Below are 15,485 nucleotides of genomic sequence, written 5' to 3'. Positions count from 1 at the left end.
TATCAAACATAACAATGAGCAGCAGCAGCACCATCAACTTCACTGTATGTTATATGACAAACTAAATGGCTCATTACAATGCCGATTTTTCTCGTTGGCCTCTATAAAATGGAAGTATTCGGAGGTGAATGTGAAAAATGTGCAGTGCTGGAATGGGTGCTCTATGTGCATAATGCGTGCTTTCCAACCTGAAAGGAGCCTTGCAGCCGTGCATATTCACTGTGTGTGTCATCTTCTATCTTTCCATTCACAGCAAAAAGCATTCGATTGGTCCCTTTTTTTGCAGCCACACGAAGCATCAAGGAGAAAACCTTGCTGCTGCCTATCTTATTTTGCGTGCCCAGGTGGCCCACACTGCGAGTGTTTCCTTCCAACGCCTTCCAGAGAGAGGGAAAGTTTCTGCACTACATCATCACAGTTGGATGGACTGTGTTCTTTAGGCTTTTGACAATCACCATGGTTAAAAAGCATCTCCACAGAAAGATGAAACCTGCCATTTATTTGACGAGGAAGCAAAGGTGATGTGGAGGCTCGATCTTGCCTGGTAGGCGTTAGTATTTCCTGCGCATTGTGTTGAGCCAATGGCCCAAACGTTATTACTTTCAGTTTGCTAAATACTTGGTAAAAAACCAGTAAGTGCTTGAAAAAGTTTCAACCTTGTTTTGCTCAATTTGGTTATAACAGCCATTGGTTGTAATAATGGCACTTCGTTGACACTGGAATGTTTTTTGTTTGGAATTTAGTGTGCAATGTAGTTTGGGAAAGAGTTAATGGGGAAAATGTTTCGATGTGAAGCTAAAATGAAAGGCCAGAACTGGCTTTCATAAACATTGCATTTAGGTGGGTGTGGTAATTATTTTTTCCTGGTGATTATTTTTTCTGCTAATATAGAATGGCCACGTTCATAGTTATGATTCTGTTTGGTATTGTTTTCGCTTGTGTTTAGTGTTTCTGCTTCCATCACTACTGAAAGCACAGAATGGGCATCTTGGCCAAAAAGTTCGAAGATCCCTGCTATAGTGTGACTCTTTTTCTTTTTCATTTCAGCATATCATAAAAGATAAATGTGAATACGTGCATGATGCTAGTTCAATTTCAGTCCTAAAGGTGCCTCACCTTCCTTTACAGGTATGGGCTTACTTAAAAGTCAAACTTCATACCCATGAAGCGAAAATGGGAATATTTTTGTCATACCCGGGAGCAGCCTTTATCTCAGGAAAATGTTGTTTGGGCCCAGTGCAAATAAATGCATAAGCATTTCATCTTGTAATAAATTATTTTTCCCCATTCTTGTGCTTGCTTCCCTCACATACTTCCTTAGTGCAATGGTGGCAGCCTCTCCACCTGCTGTAACCCCATTGCTAAGTCTGTATTTTTCCTACAACACTATCTGAATGCCTGTGCAATAAACTAATATCCTACATAAGAAAAGAAGCAATTGCCACGGAACATTCCTTATGTCATGACACATACCCACGTGGGGTATTCGCCAGAAATCAGGTGTGTGAAGGGCGCCCGTTTTACAAAACTAAATTAGAGACATTTAAACAAAGTGCACATAATCGCAAGAAAGAATTGGTAAAAAAAAAGATCGGACACAGGAGTTGGAAGAGAAAAATAAACGTTTTGTACAGGTAAAGATATACTCAAGAATAACGGCGAACATGGTTGGTGCCTGGTATCGGAAACGTATGCATGGATGGCTGCAGCCACACCTCTGTGACAGAATTCGGGGGATGTAGCCCCAAACGAAAGCAGGATGGCCAGTGAAGCCGTCCAAGCCGTTGTAATGGCGTGGCAAGGTGACGTCGTCGTCTTTGAGGAAAACCTTGGCAGTACAAGAAAAAGTGATCTTTTGTTTCGTATTCACCACTAACAGCACAAACAGAGGAGGAGGTGAGACAGCCCAGTGCATATAGAAGTTGAGCTGGGGAACTCTACATGTGAAGCAGGGTGAACTAACCTCGCATTGATGAGATTCATAAAAACGTGAATTCCAGGTATGTTTTAAAGGGCACAGGCTTCAAAATCGGAGCTCTCCTCCACGTGCCCCGCTCTGCGCACGTTCCGCCACGTGCACCTGTCACGGCACACGCATCAGACTAATTCTTGTTCCACTCTGCCAGGGTGCCAGATTAGCGCTGTGGTTAGAGCACATGGCTGCTGCTCTAGCGACCCTGGTTCAAATCTCACACGAAATCAATTTATTTCCTCTTTACAGCGGCGGCCATTTTGTGCTATTGATGTTGACACTGAGGGCAACGACTGTGGGCACCTTTCGCATGCCTTAAAACGACGTCTAGGCCTGTAAAGAATACTTCACCGCAAGCACATTCATGTTTATGGGGTCCAGTGCTAACGAAAAGTAAGCTCTGTTAGACGGCTGTAGGGCTATTCGGCGAAAAGCAATTTGTAGCGGGGCAACTCGTAGTAGGGCAATTCATCGCATGGGGCACCTGACATAGCGCAGACTAACAACACATTTTTATTGGCGAAACAAGCAATTTTTGACAATGCCCAACCTTTGTCGCCTGAGCACAACAAATGCGCTGTACATTTTAAAAATGTGAGAAACTATGCAGACTACATGCATCATGCTTCAAAGCACCCTTATTGCTCTTTTCCAAAATCAGAATGAGCTATCTCACTGTTATCGGGTGTCTTGCTTATCGAGTATTTCGTCACGACGTTAAGGGTGAAGCAAGGTTCTTCTAGAAATAATGTTTACTGATGCGAATTGGTGCCCAGATATAAACTAGAAAAAAACACAAACGTTGAAGAAGCAGTAAAGAAAGAAAGTGTCATGCACAGTATAGCATCGGGGATGGAGTGCCTCAGCCCTTTTTTCTCGTTTCTGGGAGCAATGAATTAAATCAAGAACATTGTTAACCAAACGAGCAGTCTAGGATAATGACCGCAAAGCTACACCCTTTCTTAATTAAACAAGGCTGTAGGATACGGGAGGAGGCGGAAACGCACACTTCGCTTCAGACACAAGATGGTTTGGCGTGGCCACGCATTGGTAACAAAACAAATCGGAAGGCATGGTTCACGGCAGTCATCCCCAGCTTTCTCCCTCAAAAGTCCGACTGCTCAGGAACCTAGGAAAACCATCTCGGGAAAGTGACATTTCGCATAAAGAACGGTTATTCTGAACCATTTGGCTGGTCAACTTTGTTGTTAGTCATGGAGGTACATTCTATAGGCTACACATTCATTGAACTGCTCAACTTTCGACCTAATGATAAGATTGTTTCGGTCAACATGCAGCACCCTGTGCCCGGTAACTTCAGTAGTGAATTTAACTTTTTTTTTGACAGGCTGCTGAATTTTATTTTAACAGTGATGCTGTTTAAGCTTAAGCTTGGTAGAGTGGAGTTAGCAAAGAAGATAGCAAGAAAAAAAGCATAATTGCGAGCCGGCATTGTTGGAATTGATTCATCTTGACAAATAGAACATGGACAGTCTGTAAATACAGTCGAGTCCACTTGTAACGATACCGTTTATAACAATATATCGGACATAACAATGAACAACGATGGCACCGACCACTTTTGTATGCATTTATGGTAAAATACACTGCCTATTACAATGCTCCAGTGCCACGATATCGGATATAGCGATTGAATGGGGTTACAGCACGCGCCGAAAATGCGAGACGCGCCGCGATGCGCCTCGTGTCCCGTCCACCCCTCAGAAAACGAGTCTACTGCGCCGGAGAGAGAGGAGGAGCAGATTTCCTTCCGTCCTGCTTTGGCCTCGTCCGCGCGCCCTGTCGCACCAACGTTGGCTCGCGCCGCTCGCTCGCACACGCGCTTGTTGTGTGCGCCCAGCTTTGACTATTTTCCTCCGCAAATGCCTCCGTTTTACGTTTCACCGCGGACTGGACGTCATGGCCGATCCGCCTGCGGCGCTTTCTTTGCAAGGTTGCGCGCCGTCGCAGCAGAAAAGAAAGCGCACGGCAATCACACTGGAAGCGCAGAAGAGCATTTTGAAGGACCACAGTAACGGACTGAAAGTGTCCGCCCTCGTGGTCAAGTACGGAATGTCCCAATCGACCATCTCAACAATCATCCGCTCCGCTACCAAGCTGAGTGAGAGTGGCATGGACAGTGGGAACCGCAAGAGGGTTCGACGGGGCGCCCACAAAGAAGTTGAAGACGCCCTGTTCGACTGGTTTTTGGGCGCACGTGCCATGAACATGCTGTTGCGTACGGGAAGGCCGACCCGAGCCGAGCTCCGTCGCCTAGCTCCGACATACGTGTGGTAGCGTGGTGTGAAGCGAGCGGTCAGCCACTGTTGCAGCCGTGAAGAAGCCCAGAAGCCGTAGGCGACACGTAACTGTGTACTTCATAGCGAGAGATGGCTGAAGCCAGACAAGAACAATGCCCCGACGGGCGAGGTTACGGTACAAGACTCGAGCAGAGTGACAGCATTGATTCACTGCTCAAACAGGAATGAACTATAGCGCTTGGGGGCGGTCGTATTTATACCCAAAGCGCTAACAGTCGAAACAAGCGTTCCCTCTAGATTGTCCACCCGACACGAACGGCACAGACACACGATGACACACGAACGGCACAGACAACACTCTTTCCAGAGTTCGTGAGCAGTCGGTTGTAGCGGCGCACGCTGAGTCCGAGAGAGGGGAGAGAGGAGGTCTCTGCAGCGGACGCGGGGCTTCTGTGTCCTTGGGGCAGGTCTCTATGTGTTGCGTCGGCACGCCATCGAAGGTTGATCGCGCCGATAGATAGGCGCCAGAGATCCAGACAAGTCGAGACGTGCAAGCGTGAGTCACCGACAGGGGGGCCTTGTTGTGCCAGAGCGCCTGGCCCAAATGCGTTGCACGAGGCGACGCGCCGACAGCGAGGCTGAGTCACGCCTCTCCCTTTCGTCGCTGCGGCGCGGCCGAATCCCGCATCTCAGAACGACCAAATAAGGGCTTGTCGCTACGCCCGAAGGCGAGGTCACGGAGACGGCGGGAGCATCTGGGAGCATCGCCCTCCCTTTCCCCATTGGCGGCGCCGCTGACTCACCGCCTCGCTACCATTCGTCGGAATTCAAACTTCAGGCAGCGAGAGCCCTGATTGGAGCTATTCGAACTTCTCGGGGCCACAACGAACTTCCCGGGGTATAAAAGAAGCGCGGAGACTCTCATCGGCGGCATTCCTCGGCGGCTTCTCTCCGGCACCAGTCTCTTCGGAAGCACCAAGTAAAAGGGTGCTGTCGCCTTTGTGCGAATCATGTAACGTTTGCTTACCCTTTACATACTGTATATAAATGTTTTACTTCAACGTTTCGTCGGCTCGAGAACTTCATCGCTCTGCTCTGCGCCGCGTCGATAGCGGACGGAGTAGGGCAACGTCGCTACACCGGTGACTGCGCTCGGATGGCCAGTCGCACCAGTGGAGGCGGCGGTGAGAGGGTCCAGTCGTCACCTCAGAGACAGCGGTGGGATGTTCATTCCCAACAGCCTGCTTGTAAGGCGCACGTAGTGGAGGCTTCGCCCCACAGCCGAGGAGTGTTGAAACAAAGCCCAGCGGCGGGCTCATTCGTAACAATGCCCATCAGCGGGCCAATTCTGGCCGCGAAGGCGAAGCAGTTCGCCTACATGCTGCACGAGACCGACTTCGAACCGGGTGGCGGCTGGATACAACGATTTAAGGAGAGGCACGGGATCGTGTATAAGGCCGTCACGGGCGAGGCAGCATCCCTCGATGTAGAAGCAAAACGCCTTTGGGAAGAGGAGACGCTGCCAAGCATCTTCGAAAAGTATGCTGACCGCGACATCTACAACGGGGATGAAACTGGTCTTTTTTTTTCCAGTAGCTTCCCTCGAAGACCCAAGCGGTCAAGGGAGACCGGTGTAAGGGTGGAAAGAACAGTAAGCTGCGCGTGCATTACTGTGTTCTTGTGCGGCAACATGGACGGCAGCGAGAAGTGTCCGGCTTTTGTGATTAGCAAATCAAAGAACCCGCGCTGCTTCCGCAGTGCTGCAAAAATCCCAGTGCGGTACCGCCACAATGGGAAGGCGTGGATGACAAGGGTATCTGTTTCGCGAGTGGCTCGTGGAGTTCAATGAACTCATGGAGCGGCAGAAGAGAAATGTGGCACTTGTTTTAGACAACTGCAGTGCGCACCACTCCATGCCCGACATGTCAAGCGTGGAAGTGTTCTTCCTTCCGCCCAACACCACGGCCGGCTTGCAGCCCATGGACCCCGGCGTGATCGCCAACTTCAAGGTGCTCTATCGTCGCCGCGTCCTGGACAGGCTTCTGCTGAATGTGGATAACGCCGCGCGGGTAGGCCAGGAACCGGACCTGAAGACAACACTGCTGATGGCCGTGCAGTCTATCTTCGGAGCGTGGTGTGGTGTCCGCGCCTCCACGCTGCAAAACTGCTTTAGGCAGGCGGGCTTCGTCCGAAGACGTCGCGAGGAGGAAGCGATGCCAGGAGAGGCCTGCGGAGCGCCCGACGATGAAGAGGTGCCGGAGTTGTGGTCGGCGCTTCACGAAGATGCGTCGGGTCTGGACGACTTCCTCCACGCAGACGATGTTCTGGAAACGTCCGAGTGCCAGTGATAAGGTGATCGTTGCGCGTGTACGTGCTGCGGACAGCGGTGAGAGCGACGACTCCGACGACGAGGCTGACCAGCCTACACAGGTTGTGTCATCGCAGGAGGCCCAACGGAGGGTACAGTCTCCCCGGCACTTCGTTTTCGCGAAGGGCCTCCCGCTAAACTATGCGGAGCACCTAGATGATTTGAGAAAGATGTGCGCCAGCTTTGCGCGAAGCAATCAAAGCTGACAGACTATGGCTTTTCTGCAAACAGGTAGTTGCACTACCTCACTTGCATGCTGATAAAATGTTTTCATCTCTCTTTTGGCTTTTTTTTATCAACCCGCTTATAACAATTATCGGTTATACGCCTCGAGCTTCGCGATCGCTGCGCCGCCTGCCGCCGCTTCTCCGCGGCGTTGACGGGGTTTGCGCTGTGTGACTGATAGGGGCTCGTGCAGTGTTTTGGTTCTATTTCGCTTCTTTTCGCCTTACCGCGCCCTAAAAAAAACTTTTTATGGTGACGACTATAGGCAAAGAGTACGTTTAAAAAGCAGCTGCGTCTTCGTAGAGTACGCGATCGCCTGCAAGAGCTACCCGGGGACGCGGTTCTGCGCGCTTCGTCGCCGCTCTCTGGGCGTCGGCGACGGCAGCAACATATCACCCATGTCACCTCCAAAACATTAGGCACAAATGAATTCTACTGACGCCTTGTTTAGACCTGATACTGGCACAATGAGAGGTTGGCTTCATTTTGCAGCGTGGACAACGAATGCGGCTTCGTTTCGCATATATACGCCGCAGAAAAATATGTTTCGGGGATGTGATTACCCAATCCCGGACAATAACTGATGCCTTTTATAAGAATATAAACCATGCGAAAATGTAAAGTATATTCCAAGCCTGTGCGTCGTTAAATATGTGTCCACACACGCCATATAGCAAGAACCAAGGAAATGAAACCACAGAAAAATAAATGCTGTGCCAATGCGGAATTTAGAAACATAATAGCTGTAACGTAAATGAAAAAAAAAAACAGTGCAGCTTCTGGCATGCTAAAGACGTTCGTCTAGGTTTCACTAGACCAACTATACGCGAAATGCAGCTGCTATTTCGCGAGAAATCGGTTGGGGGGGGGGGGGGCGGGGAGGGGGACGCCGTGTACAAATGCGGAGCGGAATCAAGCAATGAACGTTTTAGTAATCCCACACATAAATCTCGCGTTCACTTTCCTTTTGTTTTTATACTTCAACGAAGAGCTGATCGTACGGCGGACGCATTTTTGGAAGTATACAGGGTAGGCTGTTCAACAAGCGATGAAATGTGTGGTTGGAAGAGTATGGTATGTGATAAGGCCCTCTGATTTCAGTTTCTGGTTTGTTCTGCAGGCTCCCTGTGCCATATGACGATATTTCGAAGAAGCAATTAGTCGCGCACGCGGATTATATTGTAAGCCCGTCTCCGCGCTGCTCGCAGGGGATATATGTAGCAGATGAAGGTCTGCGGGCGCCCACCTCACGACAAGACGACTCTGTCGTGTGCTGATCCCCGAGTATAATTATGCATTGTCCATCGTACGTTTGCTGAATATTCCCGAATTTAACACACACTGGCTTGTAAATGGTGGTGATCAATATCTGAGGTATAATATTGGCAAACGTAACTGGTGTGCTGTCACGTATGAGTGCTCCGCTGATTATGTAAGCGCACAAAACCGATTTAAATCGTAGTGTATAGCTGTAGCATGAACATCTCAGGAACCGGTGGTTACGGAGACACGGCTAGTAAATTCAGGTGAGTGTAACTACAATCGGCTCCATCATACGCCGATTCCGCGACGCTGGCCTCTGACACACACCTGGCGCTTATACAGACCGAAAATACCACACTAAGATCGCGTCGGAAACATTTGCACTCTCGTAAACACACCCCATTTGCGAACAGAGTGACTGCTCCACACAAACATGAATTTCAAACGCCCACAAACGGTAAATCTCAGTCGTGAACGTGCCGCAAAAGTAGCGGCGGCACTGGGGAGCGGGGCGCGGACTCCCGCGCCTGCTTTCGAAACGGGCCGCTAGGGGGATTTCAGTGGCGCCCCTACAGGCCGCGCTCGAGGCGTATAGAGATGGGATTACCTTGGCACTTGGATGTTGTTATAAGTGGACTAGACATGTTTTTTCTTTTAAAATTTCAGTTAGAATCGTCTGTCCGTGTTTCCTTTTTTGTCCCTGTTGTGTGCGTTATTTGTCAGATGCAAGAAAAAAATGAAGGAAGCTCAAATTAACGTGTAAGGCTTGAAGTTAGAGAGCTGTACGCAACCTTCACGACCATCACGACGGTTTATACCCACGATTGCAGCCGATTTGCTTCTTCTTCGCTGCCGCAACGACCTTTCCTTCATCATTGTTGCTATGAGTGTGAGCTTCCTTATTTGTTTTTTTTAAGTGATAATCATTGGACATCACCTTGGAGGTACGTACGCTACGACGTGTCTTTCTCATTCCGAACAAGTGTTGCCACGATTACGGCGAACGCTGATTTTCTTTTGGCAAATCTTGGCCAATCTCTCTTAATGGGTATGCTTGGCTTGACAATTGTGCGCCGTGGACGCTGGGCGATCGCGGCGAGGGACACGCTCACGTGCGCTCGGCATTTTCTTGGTATTTCTAACTGCGGACACCAAACTAGCGACTTGCTAAACAGCTTCGCAGCTAAAGAAAACTGCGCCGCCTGTAAAGGCTGCACCACCGCAGATAAGGTATTGTAACGGTGAAGCCGGCTTTCGCGCCTGCTCGAGTGGGAGCTCAAGCGGCATATGCGTATGCGCACCCCTTACTATACCATCTTAAAGGTCAGAGTCTTTCTTGGGCTACTAAAACGCAAAAAAAAAAAAACTTGTCACAGCTATGGTTTTTTTCACCCGTAGGATCCGCCGTCAGTGTGGGTGACGGACCAGAACGGCCTTGTAAAATCCGGTAAACTTGGCCTCACCCCTCATCACTTAGCCTAGCCTAACAAGAACATCGCAAAACCTAACAAAACTTCGCAAAGCCTAGCGAAGCTTAGCAAAACATGAAGAAGCTAGGTCGACCCCCAGCTCCGCTGTTCATCCAGCCTTGAACCACTAGCGCAAGCCGCACCAGTTTTTTTTTTTTTTCATGCAGAAACGTTCCATGTCCCAACCTAATTCTCAAATTTTTGTATGCTCATCATCATGATCATCATCACCACCAGCCTATGTACGCCCTCTGTAGGGCAAAGGCCTCTCCCATTATTCTCCAATTACCCAGGTCCTGTGCCAACTGTGACCAATTTATCCCTGCAAACTTCTTGATCTCATCTGCCCATCTAACTTTCTGCCGCCCCCTGCTACGCTTGTCTTCTCTAGGGATCCACTCTGTTACCCTTAATGACCAATGGTTATCTTGCCTTCGCATTACATGCCCTGCCCACGTCCATTTCTTCTTCTTAATTTCTACTAGTAATGTATTCTTTTCTCCCTATCCTCCCCCTCCCCCCCTACACCAGCAGGCGTTCCGGTGTCCGCCCCCTAGGCGAGACAATTTACGCCTGTTAGTGGATTTTCCTTTTCTTAAGTACAATAAATACATACATACATACTTAACACGCGTTTGTTCCCTGAACCACTCCGCTCTCGTCTTGGCCCCTAATGTTACACCTATCATTTTCCGCTCCATTGCCCTCTGAGTCGTTCTCAATTTAAGTTGAAACCTCTTAGTGAGCCTCCAAGTTTCTGCCCCGTAGGTGAGTACCGGTAAGAGGCAGCTGTCATACACTTTCTTCAGGTACAATGGTAGGCTGCCATTCATTATCTGAGAATGTCCGCCGTATGCACTCCACCCCATTCTGATCCTTTTAATTATCTCTGCCTCATGGTTGGGATCCGGGGTCACAACTTGGCCTAAGTAGATATATTCTTTTACCACTTCCACTACCTCGCCCCCTATCCCAAACTGCTGTGCTGTCCCGAGGTTATTGATCATTAATTTAGTTTTCTGCATATTAATTTTCAGGCCCACGGTTCTACTCTGTTCGTCTAGTGCGGAAAGCATGCTTTGCAATTCGTCCCCCGAGTTACTTAGCAAGGCAACGTCATCGGCAAATCTGAGGTTACTGAGGTATTCTCCATTAACCCTTACTCCCACCTGTTCCCAATCCAACGTTCTGAATACTTCTTGTAAACATGCTGTGAATAACATTGGAGAGATCGTGTCTCCTTGTCTGACGCCCTTCCGTATAGGTATTTTACTGCTCTCCTTATGGAGGATGATGGTAGCTGTGGACCCATTGTAGATATTCTCTAGTATTTTTACATAATGTTCATCTACCCCCTGGTTCCGTAATGCCTGAATGACTGCTAGGGTTTCGACCGAGTCAAATGCTTTCTCATAATCTATGAAGGCTATATATAGGGGTTCAGAATACAGATACTCAGCGCACTTCTCTATCACCTGATTGATCGTGTGAATATGGTACATTGTTGAACAACCTTTACGGAACCCTGCTTGTTCTTTAGGTTGACTGAAATATAAGGTTGCAGAAATTCTGTTAGCGATTACCTTGGTAAGTACCTTGTACACGACTGACAGTAAGCTGATCGGCCTGTAATTTTTCAAGTCCTTCATGTCACCTTTTTTATGGATTAGGATGATGTTCGCGTTCTTCCAAGATTCCGGTACACTTCGGTAATTAGGCATTGGGTATACAGGTTTGCCAGTTTTTCAAGTACAATTTCTCCGCTATCCTTCAAGAGGTCTGCTGTTATCTGATCCTCACCAGGTGCTTTGCCCCCTTTCATTTCTTTCAAAGCCTTCCTTACTTCTTCGGTCGTTACTGGTGGGATGTCTAGCTCCTCTGAACTACTTTCTCGTTCGGCATTATCCTGGATGTCCCGGTTCTCGTTCGGCATTATCCTGGATGTCCCGGCTACTGTACAGATCCCTATAGAACTCCTCGTCCACTGTGACTATTTTATCCCTATTTGTGATGACATTGCCTTGCTTATCTTTAAGTGCATACATCTGATTTTTCCCCACGCCAAGACGCCTCTTCACTGCTTTCAGGCTACCTCCGTTCTTTACAGCGTATTCGATCCTCTCCATACTATACTTCTGTATGTCAGCTGTCTTACGCTTATTGATTAACTTCGAAAGCTCCGCTAGTTCTATTCTGTCAGCTGGGGTGGAGATTGCCATGATTTGCCGTTTCCTAATTAGATCTTTAATCTCCTGGGAAAGTTTACCAGTATCCTGTCTAGCCATCGTGCCCCCGACTTCTACTGCACACTCCGTGATAATGCGCGTAAGGTTGTCGCTGGCTTCCTGTGTCGTAAGCTCGGCTTCCTCGGTAAGAGCTGAGTATCGGTTCTGCAGCGCGATCCTGAATTCTTCTACTTTACGCCTTACTGTTAGCTCATTAATCGGCTTCTTTCGTACTAGTTTGAGTTACGGTCCCTCCTTAAATCTAGCTTAATTCGAGATCTTACCATACGATGGTCACTACACCTTACCCTTTAGAGCACTTTCACATCCTTCACGACGCCAGGGTTATCGCATAATATGAAGTCTATTTCATTTTTATGGTCCCCATTCGGGCTCCTCCACGTCCACTTCCGGCTCTCCCGTTTACAGAAGAAGGTGTTCATCATGCGTAGGTTATTCCGTTCTGCAAACTCAACTAGTAGGTCCCCCCTGCTATTTCTACAGTTCAGACCATAGTTCCCAACTGCCTTGTCTCCAGCCTGATTCTTGCCTACTTTAGCATTAAAGTCCCCCATAACTACGGTATACTGTGTTTTTACTTTAGCCATTGCCGATTCCACATCTTCATAGAAGCGTTCCACTACCTGGTCGTCATGGTTGGATGTGGGGGCATAGCCCTGTACCACCTTGAGCTTGTACCTCTTACTGAGCCTAATTACAAGACCTGCTGCCCTTTCGTTAATGCTATCGTATTCTTCAATGTTACCAGCTATGCTTTTATTGACCAGAAATCTCACTCCCAGTTCTCTTCTGTCCTCTAGACCACGGTAACATAGGACGTGTCCATTTTTCAGCACCGTAAAGGCTTCACCTGTTCTCCCAACCTCACTGAGCCGTATGACATCCCATTTGATGCCCTTTAATTCCTCGAACAACACCTCTAGACTCGCTTCACTAGATAAGGTTCTCGTGTTAAACGTTGCCAGGTTCAGATTCCAATGGCAGTCTGTCCGGGTCCAGGTATTCTTAGCACCCTCTGCTGCGTCACAGGTCTGACCGCCGCCGTGGTCAGTTGTTTCGCAGCCACTGGAGACTGAGGGCCGTGGGTTAATTGGCGTATTCATGGGAGGTTGTGGCCGTTACTACACCAGGGCGGCCAATCCTGCTCTGGTGAGGGAGTGCGTTACCGGCAATAGTCGCCGGGGTCAGGCCGCACCCCAAGCCCCATGCTATAAGCCTTTAAATGTTATAGAAAACTTCTTTCTGAACTACTTGTTGCTTTCGTCCATGGCGAATTTCCCAACGCGACCAATCGCGCTGCTACTAAATTATTACGAATTGCCCTACGTCTTTCGACGAACGGTCCGTACGCCCTGTAAAGCCATCTCAACTCAAAAATGAAGGAAGCTCACACTAATGCGTAAGACTTGAAGGTAGCAAAGCTGTACGCAACAGTACCGTTTTTCCTCTTTTTTGCCTCACGGCGTTCTTTGAGCCTCGCCGCTGTAAGAGGGACCACAGCTGGATCTTTGTCTTCCTCTATCGCACATGGTTCTGTGCCGCACGTGGCCTCGTGGCCTTCCTTCGTGGCGCGCGCTTATCGCTACGGTGGCGGCGGCCTCCTCGCCTTCCTACGCCCCGTCCCGCGCACGAGTCCCGCACACGTCTCCTCTCCCTCCTCGCCTATCTCTCCCCTGCCGTCTATCTCTCCCTGTTATCGGGCCGCTGCTCCGTGCCGGGCGTTTGCGGAAGGGGGTGGGGTTTGACCTCTAGCGCTCAAGGGCCGCAAAACTGGTCACCCCGCGAAGACTGCCCGAGGTAGCGTAGTGTAGCTTGCGCTACAAAACCGTCGGTGTGTAGCGCTGTTCGCAACCAGAGCAGACCACTGAGACATGGGAGGTGGCCCTCACTAGCTCCGCCCTCTCTCACCAGGTTGCGCTGGTCGAGAGAGCGAGCACGGGTGCTTGCGCCTCGGGAACCTTAGACATCTGCGTCCGCCTGTAGCCTCTTCCATTTTTCTCACTTGTACCGCTTTCATTTCTCTCAATGAGGTTTTGCAGCAGAAGCGTATGGTCACATACCCTCCCAGGGAATTGACCAAAAAGCTGTAATTAGAACTGGATGACCACTGATCGAAGTTAACACCGCACATTCAGCAGCGATTACATCGCATGTCAAGTTAATTTATTTCTTACTACAATGCCGGGGCTCGCTCAACAGTCCCGCATCTACTTTGTAATTGTCCCGGCCTTGCACCTCTGGGGAACCAGCCCAAGGGTCCGGGCGTTTCCTCACTGCAGGAATATACAATGCCACCCCTTCACCTCAGTGCAGCAAGCGCTATCGCCTCCTTGTGAGAGTTTGTGCGCGAGGCAGACCGGGCATAACGAATGCGATATCCACCTTCTTCCCTTTCGGTTTCCTCTTACCCAACTAGGCCACAAATTTGCCACCGAACTGCATAATGAAGTTCCATAATTCATTACGACAACGTTTTTTTTTCAGCCTAATTTTATGCCGGAGGTCATCGAATAAAGCAATGGAAGAGCGACATCTCAGCTTTGATGGAAGTGTGACTCTTTTAACCGATACGCACAGTTCATCGTCACATACGCACAAGAAAAAATCGGTCTAACGGCTAGTATTTAAACTCCCCGGACTCAAAACGAATACGCTGTCACAGCGCTATAAGGACATGAAAGGAGACAGTGAAATAACTACTGCTGGTGGTGGTGGTTGTGAGGGCTTGCTTTGAGCTTGAGGTGGCACGTTAATTTTTTTTCAATCGATGGGCCAAGGAGCCTTCAACTTAGATCAACTTAACCGACTTAAAGCCGACGACCGCCTGCTTTAAACTGAACTAAGTTTACTTGAGCCAAGCACCCGCCGCGGTGGCTAAGGCCAAGGACGCGGGTTCTATCCCGGCCACGGTGGCTGCTTCTCTGATGGAGGCGAAAAGCGAAAACGCCCGTGTGTCGAGATTTCGGCACACATTAGGTATTCCCAGGTGGTCGAAATTAATCCGGAGCCCTTCACTGTGGCGGGCCTCATAGCCCATTGTAACTTCGGCGCGTTAAACTCCACAATCAAACTTGGGCCAAGTTTCTCGTTATCTCTTCCTGCCTTGCCCGTTTTCGTAACACGCTTGTTTTCATCCATGACGTAATATAAAAATAGAGAAAGAAAGCAAAGAAAAAAATGGATGCAACGTTCCACTCAGGAACAGTGACTCTCCAGTGTGTCCCTTGTGTTTTTGTTGTGAGTACCTTGTGTTTATCTACTATGTATGTGTGTTTTGCTTTTGTTTTTCTGCGATTTTTTTTCTTTTTCTGTGCCTGACTTTCCTTTTCTGCCGTTGCGGTTGAGGCTCCTTAAGCTTTCCTTCGCTGTGGTTGAGCCTTGACTGCGGCCTGACGACGCTAGGGATTTTCCTCTTTCCGTTAACGCTTAGCTTCTGCTCCACTTTGTCGCAACCGACGAATCGGCCCTCCGGTGTCGCTGTCTTTCGCGAGCAAGCGCCCGCTGTCACTCGACCCGTCTCAACTGTTCGGTGTCCATGGCGGAAAAAGAGCGGCTCTTTGTTCGCTGGGTGTATGATTAACTTCACTTTCCGCACGCAGGAAAGCGGAGAAAAGGGGCACAAGCAGGGAAGAAAGAACGCTGAACTAAAATGACGAAAGAGAAAGCAACGTTTAAAGCTTT

The 15,485-nt window shown here is 49.0% G+C and overlaps 1 protein-coding gene across 7 annotated transcripts in view; it reads left to right on the top strand.

The window, feature by feature from the left end:
• LOC144155766 (histone-lysine N-methyltransferase EZH2-like) overlaps nucleotides 1-1,289 on the top strand; it is a 43,152-nt gene extending 41,863 nt beyond the window's left edge. For 4 of the 7 annotated variants that reach the window (XM_077687412.1, XM_077687414.1, XM_077687408.1 and 1 more), the window contains 2 exons: nucleotides 287-518; nucleotides 1,129-1,289. The gene's annotated coding sequence lies outside the window, so the exon portion shown is untranslated. Of the gene's footprint in view, nucleotides 1-286; nucleotides 545-1,128 lie in introns of all 7 variants that reach the window. The other 3 variants (XM_077687410.1, XM_077687413.1, XM_077687409.1) reach the window with 2 other exon arrangements.
• Nucleotides 1,290-15,485: the final 14,196 nt, after the last annotated feature.

Source organism: Haemaphysalis longicornis, unplaced genomic scaffold (assembly GCF_048455015.1).
Source record: "Haemaphysalis longicornis isolate Haplotype H1 unplaced genomic scaffold, Haemaphysalis longicornis Haplotype H1 scaffold_1, whole genome shotgun sequence".
Taxonomy (NCBI): Eukaryota; Metazoa; Arthropoda; class Arachnida; order Ixodida; family Ixodidae; genus Haemaphysalis; species Haemaphysalis longicornis.
Note: the sequence above shows the minus strand (reverse complement) of the source record. Positions and strands in the feature narration are given on the sequence as shown.